This window comes from Rhopilema esculentum, chromosome 9 (assembly GCF_057945365.1).
Source record: "Rhopilema esculentum isolate cy_ngs chromosome 9, ASM5794536v1, whole genome shotgun sequence".
Classification (NCBI taxonomy): Eukaryota; Metazoa; Cnidaria; class Scyphozoa; order Rhizostomeae; family Rhizostomatidae; genus Rhopilema; species Rhopilema esculentum.
Genome location: NC_142823.1, coordinates 11,863,653 through 11,882,505, shown reverse-complemented (window position 1 = coordinate 11,882,505; position 18,853 = coordinate 11,863,653).

Here is an 18,853-nt window from a genome sequence, read left to right as displayed (position 1 = left end):
CATGTTGCCTTTTCTGCTCCTGTGCCCCATCCTGTAAAGTGCTTGGAACACATCAAATAGATCCACAAAGCCCATACCTCTGCTGTATGCCTCAACAATTGCTGGTCTTCCTACTTCAATTTATATCCTTTTACTTGAAGGCCATATCCTTACTGATTCAACTGGTTCTGTGTAAACATAATTGGATGCAAATTGGACCAACAAAAGTCAAACCTGAATTTACATCAACAAATGCATCAAAAGAGCCACGGCTCTCTTTTTTCAATTCTTTTTCAGATTTCAATTGGCATCCTTTGTGTCTTTCTTGACAAAGTGTGCCAATTGCTCAAAACTTTGATTCCTTCAATCTCAGTAACAACACAACAAAGGTGAAATAGTTATCAAAATATAGCTTATAACTTTGACCTACAGTCTCAAACTCACACTCAAAATATTTTTTTCAACATCAAATTGATTAATTACAATATACCAGTTAACATAATTATACTAAATATACAATATCAAAGTTAATTTGGCTAAATAACAATGAATGGTCAACCGCAATATTTTATAGAACATCAATGAGAATTAAGCAATTTTAGAAGGGAATAAAAATAAGAGAATGTGTGATATTGTAATAACAGCTAAGTGCAATTATAAAATAATCATTAAGTAATCAAGCCTACAGATGTCAAATTTTGTTCAGAAGAAAATATTTCACATGATTCGGGGCTCCATCCATGTCAAAGCATAGCAAAATCCACTCTACCTATTTTGTGAAAACAGCTTAAATCCTGATTTCTTTGGCTTTTTGGTAAATACCTGCTCAGGCTACTTCATCCTTTGAAGAGAATAATCTGTTCATCAAGAGAGTTGTGTTCCTCAAGCTTTATTTGAAGGCAGTTATTCCTGAGCTTTTATAAAAGAGGCCGGACTTTGCAACATTATCGTGTCTTGTGCAGTTCAATTTGCAGCAAATGTGCCCCAGCCTGTAAGCTTGAATTAGCCATGTTTATTTTATGGTTTGCACCAGTCTTCTGGCCAGCTTCATCTTGGTCATAATCTGCTTTATGAAATAATCGCAAGTTTTCAGTCTGATTACAGTCTGAATTTAGATTCTTTTTGTTCTCCGCAGATTTGATGACAAACTTTTTCTTGAAATTGCTTCTCATATCATACCCAACATATTTTCAGTCCAACAAACATTCTCAATATCATTATACTTTCAACATTCTTCTTTCGACTTTGTTTAAAACAGAAACGATGTGACTAAACTGTGTCCAGCAAGTTAACATCATATGACACACCTAAATTGCACTCCTAAAGTTAACCAACTTTATACAGTCAACAAGCATCCCAGACTTCATTTTTCGAAATTTCACTAATTCCTTTGAGACATTCATACGCAGTTTCTCCATGAGCCATTGCTCCTTGTATGTTCCATGCTCGCTCCTCTGTCAAATTATCACCACCAAAAATAGTTTCTCGACAATCTGCTTCTTTCTATTTTCACTATCTCCGGCCTTGATGCAAGGAATATATCGATGTTGTACTAATTCCAAGATATCTATCATTTTAGCACCTATTGACTCGTTTTTCATGACTAAACCAACAGGAATCTGTGGCAGGAAAAGAGGCAATAAAAGTAGTATGCAAATTTTTTAAAATCAATCAAACAATCATCAAGTTAAAAAAAGTTCAGTTTGGATGCAATATACTCACAAACATGGAAAACTTCACCCTCGTAATATACCCCTACTGATAAAAGTAGATGTCTACTTAATTCTTGCTTCCTTTAATCAAATAAAGAGATTATCTCATCAGTTGCTTTGTCCATTATTGTTCTATATTTGTGGTTGATATACCAAGGAACACACTTCTTGAACCCACGGAAAGCTGTCATGCATGTGGCAATTTTCCGAGCAACCAATGGAATCATTAATAAGTGCTTTGCTTAAATTTGCTGTTCAAATGAAATCTGTTTCTCTGAGTTGTGATACTGGCTTCAAGCTTGTTGTGTTGTCCAAATCTGAACATGTTACTCTCAAAGGTACACCAATAAGATTGAAGAAATGAATCGATCAATTTTGATTCTTGTTGGACATGTCTTTCATTTGACAAAGAAATCCAATAACCCCAAGAAATTCAAGTTATCAACTGCTGCGAAGAATCTCCTTTTGTGTTTCTGCTTCCTGAATATTTTTGAGTGAAGACCACATTGAAACTTTCTGCATGGGAAAAACAGTTCTAGAAACATTGTTAGTCCTGCAAACCATTTGGATGGCATTTTCATCAATGTTATGGAAAATTTTCGAGAAACTCTTAACCTGGGGGTTGCAGAGTCACAATTGCGATAACTTATACTTAATGTAGGCTAATAGACTCTTTCACTGTGGTTACCTTAACAACAAAAATCGGTGCTTGAAAACAAATGCGGCCTGAGCCTTAGATATGTTGCAGTTAAGGTAAATACATCTCTTTTTTCTTCATTTTCTTTGTTAAAAATCTCGTTTACATAGATTGAAATATATGCGATGGTTGATTAGAAAACCTCAGTGGCTAATTGTCTATATCACTTGCGTACAGATGTTGTGTGATCCAACACAGTGTCTTAACATTGAACATAAACACACCCGGTAAGAAAAAGTATTGATAATCTTTCGTATGTTCGCTTCATATTTTTTTATGACAATCTGTATTATACATAGGCCTAAGGTGATTATTTGTTCATTCTCGTTGAAGGAATGTACACAAAAGAGACAATGAAGTTGAGGAAAAGCTTGGAAGCTTTTAATCAGTTTAATTCTTCCTGGGTCCAGACATTTCATATCTATATTCTAAGGTCTACAAGTGGTCTGTCCACAAAAGCAATGCATTCACAAAGAATGAACAACTGATTTCTGATACCTTGGATGGCAGCTTTGGACGATGAAACCATACTCTGCAAATACTGCAACGGCATGGCAGTGTGAGTGCAATCAATAACTAGAACTTTTTCTTTAATTTGGAATAAATTTTGAAAAACAGGCTGATGAGTTTCTGACAAAAATAAGTTTCTTTTAATCTTATAAGAGGATAAAAATAGCTGGACCAAGTGAGAAAAGTAAAAACTCTGTGACTGATAAAAAATACTGTATCCTATTTTATTTCAATTAATTACTAAAGGCTTTGCATCAAACATTGGCTCGAGATATTGATGCTTGTTTCGGCTAAATGGATAAATATGAGAAAAAAAGCTGATTGTCACTTTCAAATCTAAATGTTTGAATCTTTTTTCTAGCACAATTAGCTGCTAAGACGTGTTGATTGTAAAATTTTGGTGAAAGTGTACAGAAATACATTGAAATGCAAACCTACAATTCAATTATGCATATGCCCCACATCAGAGGCTGTTTATTTCTCCCTATGCTTCAGCCTCCAAGCCACGACGAAAGGATCTGAGTTCAAAGTAATTTTGTCTTGTTATTTTTCAGCAAAAACGGTTTGGCCTCTTTTACGGCGTTTCCATGAAGTTTTTCCATAAACGTGCCATCCTCAACTGGCAATAGTTTGAGTATAAATACTTTCCATTCTATGAAAAATGATGCAAATGTTTGCTGTAGCAAAGTTACTTGGCTTGAGGGGCAAATTGTAAAACAATAGGTTTCCACCACAGAGACTGCTCTTTCCACTGCTTTCAGCTATTGTTTTCTGAAGGTGAGTCCTGGGCCATGGGGTTGGCTTCTCTCTCCACCTGCGGCGTTTTTTTTCTTTTCGCTGTTTCTCTCAACACTTCCTCACTGTGTCAAGTATGTTTGAAGAATTATGTCATATCCTTGTAAATAGTTTTTACACTATGGACTCCCTATGGAGTAAAAATGCTAATTAGCAAGACTTTTGTATTATTTAATATACTCCTCGCTGTATGATGCATAGAGTGTTATCTTTGCAAAGTGGAAGTTTTTCTCTTGCGTTAACCTCAAAGTGCAGGTTATGAGATTGGTGATGAGTCAAATACAGCATGGCCTTAAACCTCAAACCGGTACCCAAATTCAGCCCTGATGGCGAGGTTGGATCAAGTTTAGCAGCACGATGGCGTCTCTGGTTGAGCAACTTCAATATGTTTCTCATCGCAAGTGGAATTCGCGATGCTATCACAAGAGGGCATTACTTCTGTATCAAGCTGGTTCTCGTGTTTGAGAAATTTTTCACCAACTTGATGATATTGGGGCTGATGCCGATTATGAAATTGCAAAGGAAAAACTCACTGCTTACTTCGAGCCTCAAAACAATCGCTGATACGAGGTATACAAATTTCGCCAAACTCTTCAAGAGGAGGGAGAAACCCTGGATAAGTTCCATACTAGATTACGAAACCTCTCTACAAACTGTGAATTTGAAAATCCCAATTTCTTCTTCTTCTAAAATACGAAGACGTGCTCTGAGGGATCCAGATTAAAAATTGAAAGTCATGTTATTAGATGGTCAGCAAGATGAAATGAGCTTGTACAAAGCGAAGGACATTGAATCTAAAACCAAGGAAACTTTTGTGACGAACCAATTTCAAGCGCAATAGGCAAAACCAAAAGCAAGAGGACAAAGAACATGCTGAGAACTATTGTGGAGGATCATGGCTGCACGAGCAAATATGTTCTGCAAAAGGGGAGGTTTGCCTAAAGTGCAATAAAACTGATGATTTTGCAAGTGTCTGTCGCAGTCAAAACTCGACAAAAGGACAGACATTCCATAGAATGCTCTTACTTATGCTCTTGCACCGGTGCCTCTTGCTCTTGCAACAACTGACGGATACAGGCGCAAAACAGCCAAGAGCATGTTACTACATACAGCATTAGAATCAATCATATCTGATGAAGAACCACCAGCAAATGCCAGCTGCTATATAATAGATCTGGCAGCAACATTGAGAAGCACGGTAAGCATGCCCGATACATTTAGAGAGCTTTCATGGTAAATTTTGCGAGAAATACCACTTAAGCAGCAACAAATATATGTTGTCTGTGATTCGTATTCTGCCAGATCAATAAAAGGCGCAGAGAGGGAGTTGCGAGGACATGGTGATGAATTTGTGATACGAAATGCGGATATTAGAATACCTGCAAACTTCAAAAGTTTTTTGAGCAATGGCAGAAACAAAGAAAGGCTTTTTGAGCTAATCGAACACGTTTGGATTGAAGATGCAAGCAATCTCGATGATCGAGTAATTTACTTTGCAAGAAAAGATTCTTGTGTTAAGATAAACAGCAAAGGAGCAATTCAGGTTGAGGAGTTAAACACAAACCACGAGGAAGCAGATACCAAAATCTGCTACCTACTTCACCATGCCCTACGAATGAATAATGGACAGGAGACAGTTTGCATTGTGCGCTCTGGAGATGTTGATATTCCTGTTATCCTTTTAGCCAACGAAGCTAAAAACTTGCATGTCTTTATTGATAACGGAACAGGAAAAAACCGGAGCTATATGGATTTAAATGCATGTGCGTTATCTAAATTACAGAAGCAAGCGCTCCTTGGCCTGCATGCATTTTCAGGGAATGACTACATCTCATCCTTCTTGCAAAAAGGAAAGCAGGCATTTTGGAAGCTCGTGAAAGGCGATGAAGAATTCCAAAAATTATTCGCAGAGCTTGGTAAGGTAAAATGTGCGAGTGGTAATTTGTTTTTTTGGCTTAGAAAAGTTTGTTTGCGCACTGTACAGAGAGAAGCGATTGCTGTCAGTGAATGAAGCAAGATGTGCTATATTCTGGCGCACCTTTGAAAAAGACAACAAAGTAATTGATCTCTCACTGCTGCCCCCATGTAAAAGCAGCCTCAAAAAACACATAAAGCGTGCAAACTTTGTAGCAAGGGTATGGAGACAGGCTTGGCAAAGCATACTCAATATAGAAGAACAAGAAAATCACGGGTGGTTAGAAGATTTGTCAATTGATTGGTTGACGGAGCCCTATCCTAAGGACATTGCGGAGCTATTGCTTGCAAGCGAAGTAATGGAAAGCGGATCCGAAATAGAAAGTGAATGAACAAAACAGCTTGAAAGATTTTCCTCATAATTTAGTTTTACAACGCAGAGCATGAATAACAATAATAGTGAAATTCCCCCTCCCTGTAATTTCCTGTCTCCCCCCTAAATGCCCCTGTCTGTAATTTCCTGTCTCCCGCACTAAATTTGATAGAGCATTGATTAAGTCACCAGGTTTTAATAAAATTAAACATTTTCTAAAGTGCAATAATTAAATACAGTCAAATTGGGACATTTAGAGGTTTTTAGGAATTTGACCCCCTGTATCTAGAAAACGCCCCCTAAACGCCAAAGCAACATCCAGTTTCGCAATCTACGCAAAAATTTGAGTCAGAAAAAGTTGGTCTGGTTAATTGCCAGCTCAGGTGATAATGCTCCCCCTCTCACCTCTGGTCTTTCTTGGTATACTTCAGATGATGTGTAATTTAAGTCTAGTTTTGATTCATGACCGGCTTGTTTGCTAGCAAACTCTGCTCACTTGTCAACAGTTTTGATACTGTTACAGTTTATAGACATTAGACCTCCATGAAAGATGACTTGGGAGTTTTGTTAGTAATCCCATTTGATGTTATCCCTCTGTGCGTCATTTCATGGGCCCGGCAACTTTTCCTCTCAAAGCAGAAGGACTTTTGACAGGTAGGAAACCTACACAAATACCTATCACTTGCTTTTCCGACTCTAGGAACTTGAACATTTTTGCCATTCAAGACATATTTATCAACCACTTTAGTAGCTAATGCATTCAGCCATTCTACCTATTGTTGCTTGGAAAAAGTATTAATGTTTCCTGGTAGTCCGTCTAGGCCTGGGAGCTCATCACTATCAGTGATTCCAAGTTCCAACATTGCAGCTGAAACAACTCTTGCCTCCAATGCAAGAATGAAAAATTTTGTGGTGACTCAGTGGTGACTCCGTGGTGACTTCGTGGTGACTCCCTGGAGTTGTGAAAGGTTGACCAAGCCTGTACACCTTTAGACTGAACATTACTCAAGGTCCAGAGCATTCAAATTGGCGAAATATTTCATCTTTACTTTCAATGTATTAATTTTTGTAAGTAAAATGCAGCACATTTGATATAAAATTCAAATATACCTCAACTGGTCTCCTTATATGCCACCATGAAAATCTGCAATTTTAAAGTGAAATCCTTCACGTCTTTCTATGGCATTGTACCCATTTTAAACTCAAACAGACCATTCACTCCTTCTTCAAATGTTAACTGGTCTCCTACAATGCCTGTGAATATTGGATTGTTCCATTGTCCTCAAATTTTGGAACATAACCTTGGAGGTTGTTTAAGATCTTCTGCATGCCATTTGCATCATTTTTACTTTCATAGATAATACCAATAAACCTCTACAAGAAAAATGTGAATCCAAGTTTCCCTCTGAGGCTTTGCAAAAATTTAAACCATGACCTCAAAGGGAAATGTATCTTAATGAGATTTTTTTAAGCCTGGTTTCCATTTGATTGTTCATGATCGCTGAGGATCGCTGGAGTTTTGCAGCCATCGTAAACGATCAAATGGAAACTGCATGTCAAATTTGTAGCGATCCCCAGCGATCGTTGAGGATGGCTGGAATAGAAATGAGTTCTATTCCAGCGATCCCAAACGATCCACAGCGTACCAACTATCCCACAATGCGCATCTATTTTCCGCAGACGTAAGATGCATCAATGTTGCTATACACCTCTATAAGGTGCTTTTAATTGAAATATGCAAAAACATTCAGAAATCTATCATCAGATTTCAAGATTAATTTTACCCTAAAATACATGAGAGTGTAAAACACACCATATTCGTTTCTTGTCTGAAAAATTTCTCTGACCCAAAATCGATGCTGCCTTCACTTATGCCGATCGATTTGCTTCTTCAATAAAAGTAGCACAAAAATGCTTGCTTCCATCAGAAATCTTTCGACTACATCCGCCATTTCAAGAAATCTGCAAAAAGCGCGCCAGAAGCATCCAAAAACGCAGGGGTTAAGAGCGAACAGCCATTATGGTTTGTATAAATAGTAAACTGGCGACCATTTGTATAAATGGTAAACAGAAAATGTCTAAAATACTTAACTGCCCATATAATTGCAAAGGCTTCCGATTCACTCACATCTGATTGGATATAAAATGGTAGATTGAAATCTGGAAACTGCAAAATTGGCGAGATGTAAGCGCTTCCTTCATGAAAGAAAATGTTTTCTCTTGTTCAGGACCCAATACGTACGAACGGTACATTCTTCTTACTTAGGCAGTAAAAAGGTTCATCTTGGAAGGAGAAATCCGAGGCAGAGGCCAAAGGGCATCACTGTAAATTCCCGAAGACCTGCGTGATGAGAAACAGCAGTCTTAGGCATATCTACCTCTTTAAGGGGTACTTGCCAATATCCTGAAGCTAAATCTAGGGTTGTAAAATAACGAGTGCCAATATCAATAGTGTAAATTATCTAAGGTTTCGTCTATGCGCTGCAAAAGGGTACACATGTGTTATCGCATTAACCTTGAGAAAATCTATGCTAAATTGTGTGCTGCCATCCTTTTTTCCCACCAATCCTACAGGACTTGACCAAGGGCTTTTAGAGGGCCTAAAAACCCCCCTACTTGCCATATCTTTTATATGTGTTTCAGTAACGTTCTGTTGTGCCACTGGGACATGATATGGTTGCTACGAAATCGGGGCATTATCTTACGTGTCAACAGTATGTATTTGCCTAAAACGTTCTTTAACTTGTTGTTTGTCTGACAAGTAATCGTTTTGTAGGCTAATACTGTCGAGAACAGAGCTATTGTCATTACAGACTAATCACGTATGAGCTGAATAAATGATGGACGTCAGTTCACCGATGTTCATTGGGTTTTAAAGTTACTACTACCAAGCAAGGGTTTACTAACTTAACAGGGATTTCCCTCGCTGAGGCTGCAGAAGCGACCTTGCAGCGTAAACATTCAAAGATTGATAAAGTGAGTCATTTATTTCAAATAAACCTGTCGAACAACATGGGCCTATTGGCAACATTGTAAATAACTAGGACCTTGGAGGTATATCTACCCTCTCAATTAAAGAAATTTTCCAAACAGTGCCCGGTGGATCTGTGGCCAAGAAAATTGTCTCAGAATTCCATTTCAATGTTCGGTCTGACATATTAATGGATATCCGATCCGATTCAAGGGCCAATTAGCATTACTTACTGCAGAGACCATGGCTTATTTCCATTACACTGCAACGATGGTCGCTTAACAAATTGTGAGTCAATGAAGCAATTCAAATGATACAAACATTTCTCATCACAAACGTACAACATTCACAAATAAACGAAGAGACAAAATTAATTTTCAAAAAAATGTTAAAAAATACTTATCCTTTTTATGGCCAACAATAAGAAACAGGCAGTTTGGCTCCAGAAGACTTTGGTATCGTCATCCAAACAACTTTTCAAAGGCACCAAATGAGAAAGTTTTCCCACAAGGGGATTTGTTGTGATGCAGCTCATGGAACAACTGGTGAGTTAAAAGATATTTTCGTGCTGACTTTTTACTCTATCTATGGATTAATGACCATTCTCTTCATCTGCATTATTGTCAAGCCAATGCGAATCGCCTCATTTTTTGTTCTACTCTCTTGAAAGAGTCTTGTAACAGATAGGGTCATAACCACTTAGTAGTCAGAAGCTGTGTCTTCTCTGAAGTACACTGCAGTTCATCTTAAATAGCTTTTTTAATTGATCTGCATGGTGTTGATCCCTGAAATCATTGCCTTTTGGTTTATATGACAAACATAACATGCAGCATTGGACTGACAACAATGGCTGTGATCAATACTGCAGCTGTCAATGGCACAATGAGCTCGTTGCTAAAAGTAAATCGTTGCTCCTACCTCTATTTCTTAAATTCAAATATTTGTAGATAAAATCATTTGATTATTTGGCAGTATACGATTTCAAACTAACATCATTGCTTGTTGTTGATGAATCTGGAGAAGGGTTTTCTGTTGCTTGGTGTCTTTCCAACAGTCCTCAAGATGTCATGCGAGCAGATAAAAATGAGAATAGGTGTTTTACGCCCTGTATGGTTCATGTCCGACATCGCACAACAATTTTACAATGCATTTTGTGCATTATTTAAATGCAATCCAAGGCAATTATATTGTACTTGACATGTTGACAAAACATGACAAGAACAACTAAGAAAAAAGGTATTAAGGATAAATTTAGCTTCACATCTCAGCATTAAATGTAACATCACAATTTTATGGCAAATAAGCCCTTACCTAGCTAAATCCATACTTTGGACAATGATCTCTTCCGGTTAAGCACTTAAATATTTTCACACTTCAATTCAGAATTTCACTGAATGATGCATGATTACCTAATATTTATGGAAAAACAGACGTACACTTTCAGCCTGGTGTTTTTTGTATATTTTTTGCAACATTGATATGTACCTATTTGCTGTAATCCACCCACAGTTAGAAATATGACTTGATGTTTGAAATAGTAGCGGAATATGAAAATTTTTCAGAAAAGAATTCATCAAAGATGACATGCAGAACTCTTAAGCTCGGTCATTAGTTTGATATTGGGTACTCCAGTTTCTTATCCTCCTTTTTCAAAAATTTAATGCTCATTGTTTCTTGAGAGTTTCTTAATTATTTCAATATTTTGGAGCCCTCTATTTGATTTTCCATTCTTGGGAATTGCCAAGCACAAATTTGTTGGGGAGAATCAATTGAAGTTGCAAATGGTGAGACTTGCTTGGTTTCAAATGCACTTTGCATCTCTGTCAAAAGATTCACTTCCATTATAATGCTGTACATAGATGAGGGTAATTTATTTTATTCTATGTCTATAAGGGTAATTTTTTTTATTCTCTGTCTATAGTTGTATCATATAGATGAATTTTTACGAGAGCCCTTTCTATTAACTATCTTAATTGTTTACTGATTTTCCAGTATTTGTTTCTTATGAAAATTTGCATGTTTTCAATTTGGATGTTTGCCTCTTCATGAGAAACAATCAGAAAATGCTATAGAAATACAGCAAAAAAATTTTGGATTTTGATTGATGTAAATGTGAAATATAAGGTTGATATTGAGGTCATACAAACATTGAAAGCATTGAAAATGTACTATCAAACAAACCAAGAATGTTGCTTGTTTATGAATAAGATATTCTTTTAACCAAATATTTCATTAACCAGCCCCCTAAGTAGCAAATTGGTCATCTAGCTAAGCAAAAAAATTGCCATCTTCCTTTCAAACATCTTCTACACTTCACAGATTTTTCAAGAGTGAAACTAAAACTGTGTTTTGCATAGTTGATTGGATGAAAAGAATCAGTGTTCACTGGTTTGTTATTTAGTGCTTTGTAGATATTTACTGTATATGTTTTTAGTGTAAAGAATAGAACAGTTTTAAGTGGTACTTTCCTGATAATGAAAGTCAGTTAACTCACAAAGAAGTTCTTGGAGAACCAATCCTAGGATTTTAATTGCCTAATTGGGTAATGCACAAAAGGCGTAAATCATTAAAGATACAAGATACTTTACAAAATTCATGGATAAGAAACAAATGATGTAAAACTAAACACATTCAGATCCAATTGGTTCCTTTAAACTTTTGGAGCTGATAAAGAAGCAGTCTTAATATTTAAAAAAACTTTATTCGTAAAAAGGTGTTTTTTAAATCCAGTAGCAAAATACTGGGGAGGTTTATTAAACAGAAGGTCTTGTTTAATATGTTGATTCTAGAAAGGTTTATTTATGAAAATATTTCAATTGTAGTGTCAAGAACAGCTAAAAGTTAAGTAAATTTGTCCAACAGCTTATTGACAACATCAAGCAGCAGCTGGTTCTGATGCTGCATTTGCCCTTGCTGCTGCTGAAACATGACCATCATATCCCTGTCCCTATTTGCCCTTGCCTCGTTATTTTTTTCCTTCATTTCTAGCTCTCGCTTCTTAACTTCCCATTCTCTCTCCTTCTCTTTTTCTTTTGTTTGTCTCAATCTCTTTCTCTTTTATCTTAATTTCCTTTTCTTTTACCTCAATCACTCTTCTTCTCAATTCAAACTCTTCTCTTTTTAGTTGCCGATCTCTCTCAGTCTTTTCTCGCATATAGTTGATCACCTCTTTGTCCCCATCAGCCTTTCTTCTTTTTCTCCCACCTTCCTGACACTCTCTCTCCCTTGTTACAGATTCAGCTGTTTCTCTCTCCTTTCTGCAACTCTCTTACCAGCCCTGGCCATTTTAGTCTGTCCCTTCAATAATATCCTGAATCGCTTGCTCCAATTCAGTTGGCTCTGGTGGGCCGATACCACTGGCACACTCTTCTTCTGACATCTTTTTTTTAAAACCTCTTTCAAGCTTCAAATATCGGTCTCTCACTGCTCTTTGATCAACAGAGAAACATGGTTCAACTATCTTATTTAAATTGGTAGCCACCTTATCCCAAATGTGACCACGCTCTCGAGTACCCATTTTAAATTGAAAGGGCTCCTCAACAAGGATCTTTCTACACAGCAGCGTGTCATGATCTAAGGTCCATGTCATTTTTGGCCTAATTAATAGAACATAAGAATAGAAAAAACACAATTAGATCATGACAGCAGAGTGTCATGATCTAAATCATGAATAAATTTATTTTCGAAAATTTCAGACTAATAAACATTTGTGCCACAATCAACAACACATAATCAAAATTTAGTGGCAACATGCAATATAATGTACTTCTATGGCAATTTTCATTTTGTTGGATTTTAAGGTAAACCATCAGCTGGATTGGAAAAACAGAGATGGTCACGCTAGTTACTAGACTCCCCCAGCTCGTCTTGACCTGTCGCATCATGTTTCGTAAACTCTTTATTATCCAGTAATGATTACAGGTGATGCCAGGTCTAACTGGTCAATTACGGAGTTGATGGTTGACAGTATCTTTTTTTCGTAATTGCACCACTGTGTTCATTCCCCTATGCATTTTGTACAACTGATTGTTAACTGACTTTGATGTGGTTCAATGGCACCCCAGAACCTTGTTTCGCTAGGATTGGTTCCTGGCTATTGGCATGGGCTAAACAGTCAAGCACGATTCTTATCTTCATTGATTCTGCTTCTTCTCGGATGACAAGCTGACGGGGGGGGGGGCATAATGACAAGCTGACAATATATGAATTAAGATCGTTGAGCCAACAAAAACAGACCTAGTACAACGGTTAATATCAAAGCTCAAAACTCAAACAGCGTGGTTAGCAAGTTATACAAGTGTCTATTGTCCAATAAGCTTCAACATAACATAGCATGTGACTACAACAAGCAAACATTAACTATTATGATAATCATCATATATTTAAACACTCATACTTGATGATTATGTTTGAAGCAAAATCTAAACAACACATTTTTTTACATATGGACAGAACTGAACAATGCTGTGAACTCCTAATGGGGGACATAATTCATAAATTATTAAAAAAAACCTGCCATCATGTCCTGAGTTGGACAATAATCAACAACAATTTCATTTGATATCACTTTTTCACGATCAAAGTGATAAGAAACATGTTTTGTTCTGTTATGAAACTGTTTATTTCTTGGAAGTTGTCTTCTGTTATGAAACTTTTTATTTCTTGAAAGTTGTATTGCACCTTGTTTTATCAGAATGTTCACTATTCAAAGCTTCTTTGCGAGATTTTGGTCCATCAGATTCTGATGTAAACGCTTCTGCAATAAAGCAATTCTCAGTTAATTTGTAATCTCTTTTATCAATCTTTTAGGATCTTTTCTTTCTCTTTTTGCTCCTATGTTTCTGACTTGTTGCATGAATGTCTTTCATGCGTTGCTCACACTGGGGTTGTATTTCTCACAAGTTCCTCACTGAGGGTTGCCGAGGTTGGCCAGTTCTTATTCAAATTCCAGAAATTCGAATTCGTGAAAACTTCTTTGGCTATCAAAATATGTTGGCCAAAAATTTGGCTTTTTTTGAATTTATATGAAAAATTATCCAAATTTCCTGAACATTTGAATTTTTAACAGATATTTCGGTTAACAGCTGTTTCGATTTAATTGGATAACACCTTTCAGTCAATCACTTCCCTCTGAGACTTTCGGGTTTCCTTCTTAAGGTAGAACATGTGTGAAGATGTGTGATGTGTAGAACATGTGTGAAATGTCATAACATGTTTATCTCTGGTGTTTGTGTTCTTTGCTGTGTGTCCTCGGCACATTACAGCGTTCCTTGTTTTCAATGATATAATCTACCTCCCCCCCCATGGTGTAGTAGGACTGTTAAACACGTCACAATATTCTAAACTCGCTTTCATTTGTATATAACCTTTGTTTAATTAAGAAGGATTAGTCAGTTTATATTCTCGCTATGAGTCGCACGATATTTCTGTTTGTTCTTCGCTCTGACGACTACTCAAAGTAATAGGCACAACTAGACCTATTATAGTTGGTGGAGGACCCTCTAAAGATCTCTGGTAGCCTCTTGGTTTTTCAACGAAGGATCAACTGGTTATTTCTTCCCATTGCACCTAAAGATGAAAGGTTCGTTTCATTGTTGGTACTGTAAAGCCAGAGGGCACTTTACACAATTTTGCCTGAAGCGTCTTACAAAGACCTCTGATGCTGAAGATTTGTGTAGAGATTTCAACAGATTTGAACATTCTTCATGTGAAGTTAATGGCTCATGCATCTTTAATCGTCGCCACATCTTCAAGACTTTCTACCACATCAAACCGATGAAAGGCCCATTTGGAAAAACTGCGACAATTTTGCAGAACATTGCTGAGACCATAAAGAAACTCTCAGAAACCCTTTTCTCACTGAAAACAGAAAATTGCCGTCCAGATGAAAATCTCAAGGCTTTGACAACGCCTAGCAATGGGAAAACACTTCCTTTTACCCTGCAAGAAACACTTGCTATTCTTTCCTCCAATGGTGGCTCGTTAGCCCTTCCAGTTGTGTCCGCAGACAAATCACTTTTGATGCCAATAGCCACATGTTTGCCATTGTCTTCGGTATCCTTACGTCACGCTAACAACATAATTGCCAAATCACCGGATTCCACATCCATTCAATCATTGGACTCACGCCAGTGCACTCTAAAGAATGCTGATGACTCAACGTCAATGCCTCACGGAACCATCCTTGTTCCTATCACTTTTGCGAACAATCGCACTGTCACGTTTCAGATGGTAGTCTTTGAACGCCTTTCCGCTGACATCATCTTTGGAAACAACCATCTTCAAAAGACTGATGCCGAAATCCGAGTACCAGATCAAATGATCTATTTCAAAGATTCGTCAATGAATGTGCACCCGCATTATAAATAAAGTCCAGGCATTTACGTCACTCGGCAATGTCAAGTAGAACGACAAAAGAAGACAAGCTTCTTTTTTGTAAGGAGGAGTGGACTGTAGTAGGACTGTTAAACACGTCACAATATTCTAACCTCGCTTTCATTTGTATATAACCTTTGTTTAATTAAGAAGGATTAGACAGTTTATATTCTCGCTACGAGTCGCACGATATTTCTGTTTGTTCTTCGCCTGACAACTACTCAAAGTAATAGGCACAACTAGACCTATTATAATGGCACAAGGCATTTATGTCATTTTTGTCAACCGAAATAGTATAGCTGACAGGCAATGTAATCATGTAAATGTGAATACTTCTTCGCTTGCTCGTTAGCATAGGGTTATCATAGCTGTTTCTTGTTCTCTTGCAATCATGTCTAAATGGAAATCTTTGCACGAGAATGGGCGGCCTTGCGCTAAGTCTTGGGAAGACAAATATTAATGACAAATATTCATGGGTTAAAAAAGTATCTGATGGATCATGAATCGCTTTTTGCAAGTTATGGCACCAAGCAATTGCTCCAAAAGCATCTAATCTGTTGAACCAGGAAAAATCAGAAAGACATGCAAAGAATGTGAAGCTGCTAATTCCTCAAATGTTCTACTGTTCAAGAAAGTTCCCAAGAAATTCGACCAATCTTCTAATGAAGTTAAGATTTTCAAGATAGAACTTGCAGTTGGAATCGCTTGTCAAAGTGCATTGAGGTCAATTTATCATTTGGGCGAAATTATCAAAAGAAATGGTGATGGCAGCATTGCTGGCAATATGAGATTGCACAGATTAAAATGCACAAAATTACTTACTAACGTTGTAGCGCCTGCAATGAAGGAAAATCTTGCAAGAAAACTAAAAGGGAAGAAGCTCTCTGTGTTAGTGGATGAATCTACTGATGTGTCACCTGACAAGCACATGGCAGTAGTGATAAGATATTTCGATGAATTCTTGCAAAGTATTTGCACGGCATTTGCAGGTCTTGTCCCAGTGTCAAGTACAAAAGGCATAATTCTTTTCAAAGCTTTGGAAAATTCCCTCAATAATCTTGGTCTTGCTCTAGCAGACTGCATCGGTCACGGTTCAGATGGTGCATCAAATATGATCAGAGAGCAAAATTCTGTCTGGTCGAGAATTCGCCAAGCCTCATCAAATTGCCTTCAGATGAGATGTGTATGTCACTCTCTAAGCCTGTGCATACAAACTGCATTCGACAAGCTGCCTTCGAATCTGGGTTTTCTTTTGAAAGAAGTGCCAAAATGATTTTCTGAAAGCAGCGTTAGGAGAGAGGGTTTTAAAGAGTTGTTACAGACAATGAAACCAGATGATCAGCGAAAAAGCACTCCACTACCTTTCACCAAGATACTGTGAAACTCGCTGGCTTGTTTGAGGAAAGGTACTTCAAAATATATTGCTAAACTGGGAGGAGCTCAAGGCCTACTTCCTTGTTGCGAAACCTGCATTGTCACAAAACGCAAGGTTTAAAGCAAGGATGATTCGCCAGATGCTGGAAGATAAAATGAATTATTTATATTTTTATTTTGTCACCCCTATTGTTGGAGAATTCGAAAGTTTCAAAGCCTATTTCGAAGCAACCAATGCAGACCCAGAAGAATCAGAAAGGCAGTTAGATCTTCACCACAAAAGCCTGACATTTAGAGTCATGGTAACTGAGTCATGACTTTCATGGAAACTGCAAACCAATTGAAAATATAGACTTTTGGTCTAAATTTCTTTTTAAAGCAGATAAATTCATTGCATCCAGTAGCCCTTCAAATGATGCTGAGAAATCTGTAATGGCAATAAAGGAAAGATGTGTCACATTCCTAAAGACTGCTATCTCTGAAGTGGAGTGCAGACTTCTATCAACAAAGAATATTTTCAAAGGGCTGGGCTACTTTCATCCCGATAAAGTTTTGAGCCAGACGGCACGCTTGTCATTTTACAAGCTTCCATTTGCCCATCTGAAAGCTGAAAATGAGTATGCCATTGAAAAAACAGTATAGGAAAGTTCAATTTGTGAACTGGGCCAACGTTTTCAATGGAAAGATACCAAGGGATACCGTTGAATTTTGGTCAGGTGTTCTGGAATACCAGACCTCTACCGGTAACAAGCCTTTTAAAGACATTGCGCAATATGTGCTGTCGTATTTGTGTTTACCTATCAACAATGCAGTCACAAAAAGGATATTTTCTCTTGTCACGTGTGTAAAAACAAAACAGAGGAACAGTATGCAGTTTAGGGCACTAGACAAGTATATAGATAATTTAATGGAGAATCCGAATCTTTTTACCATATTTTCATATCTGTATCAAAACGGAAAATATTAAACAAAATTTGATCAATGGTCAGAAAATAGGAGAAAGGTTAACAATATCTAGCTGGTTTTATTTTACATAAACTTTATTCAAAAATTTTTTATTCCACAAAAGGCAGAGACATATACTCTTATTAATGCTCTTGACAGAGATGGTTTATGGAGAGTGAACAATAAAGTTCAAAAAGTTTCTTTGCGATCAGAGTTGTTATTTTGTGCGAGAACTGCTTCTTTTAAAACAAAATTGGCTTGTTAAGATTTGGTTTCAGAGATTTTGAAAGACCCTTCTGTTCTTTCCAATTACAATGATATTTGCCTAAATGTCAGCCTTGAAATAAGTAAAGAAGTTAGTATGGATTTTTTAGAGCATATGGTGACAATATACTTTAGAGTAAGAACTTTTTCTTTTGCAAAGGATATCAGGGAAAAACATAAAATTTTAAAAAAACTGGCAAAGAAGCAGTCTCTCTGGACAGAAATCAAGAAATCCAGTTCTTCTACAGACACTCTACAGAAGTCAAGTTTTTACAAGGGTAATTGATTATCCAACTAATAAATGCCACTGAGTCCACTGAGTAACAAATTGCAGTCATTTGAATTTACAGTCAGTACAATCAGACTGACTGTCAGGTTTTGAGCCCCGATGAAAACTTGTAACAAACCCATTCACATGGATTTTTTCTATTTTCTATTTATATGATCCTAGAGTTTGGTGCTGAAACATATAACTTCACATATGACGCAACAGGTTTAAAATAGTCAATAAGAGTGCCCATATTGAGAACTGTAGACTTTAAATTTTGTATCAGACAAAAGATTGGTAATCATATTTTTGAACCCTGTTTCATGATTATATGAAAACGCAACTTTAATTTTAAAAAAATAGTAAAATTTTATAACGATAATAAAGTAAGCAAATAAAGTGAGTATCAGAATGAAATAAATTAGTTTGATAGTTAAAACAAGATGTTTAAAGCACATACTCATGATCAAGTCAAAACTACATGCTCAAAGTCTTGTTATTTTGAATAAAGTACTAAATGCAACATACATATTTAATAATATTTTATAGTTTGTATGCTAAGGCAGTTATGGTGTTTACTTATTATTCACAATTTACAGTTGTAATTCTTTCAGCAAAGATAGTGTACCAGATGTGCAAGATATTATACAGTAGCAACAATTACTTGAGTGCGTCT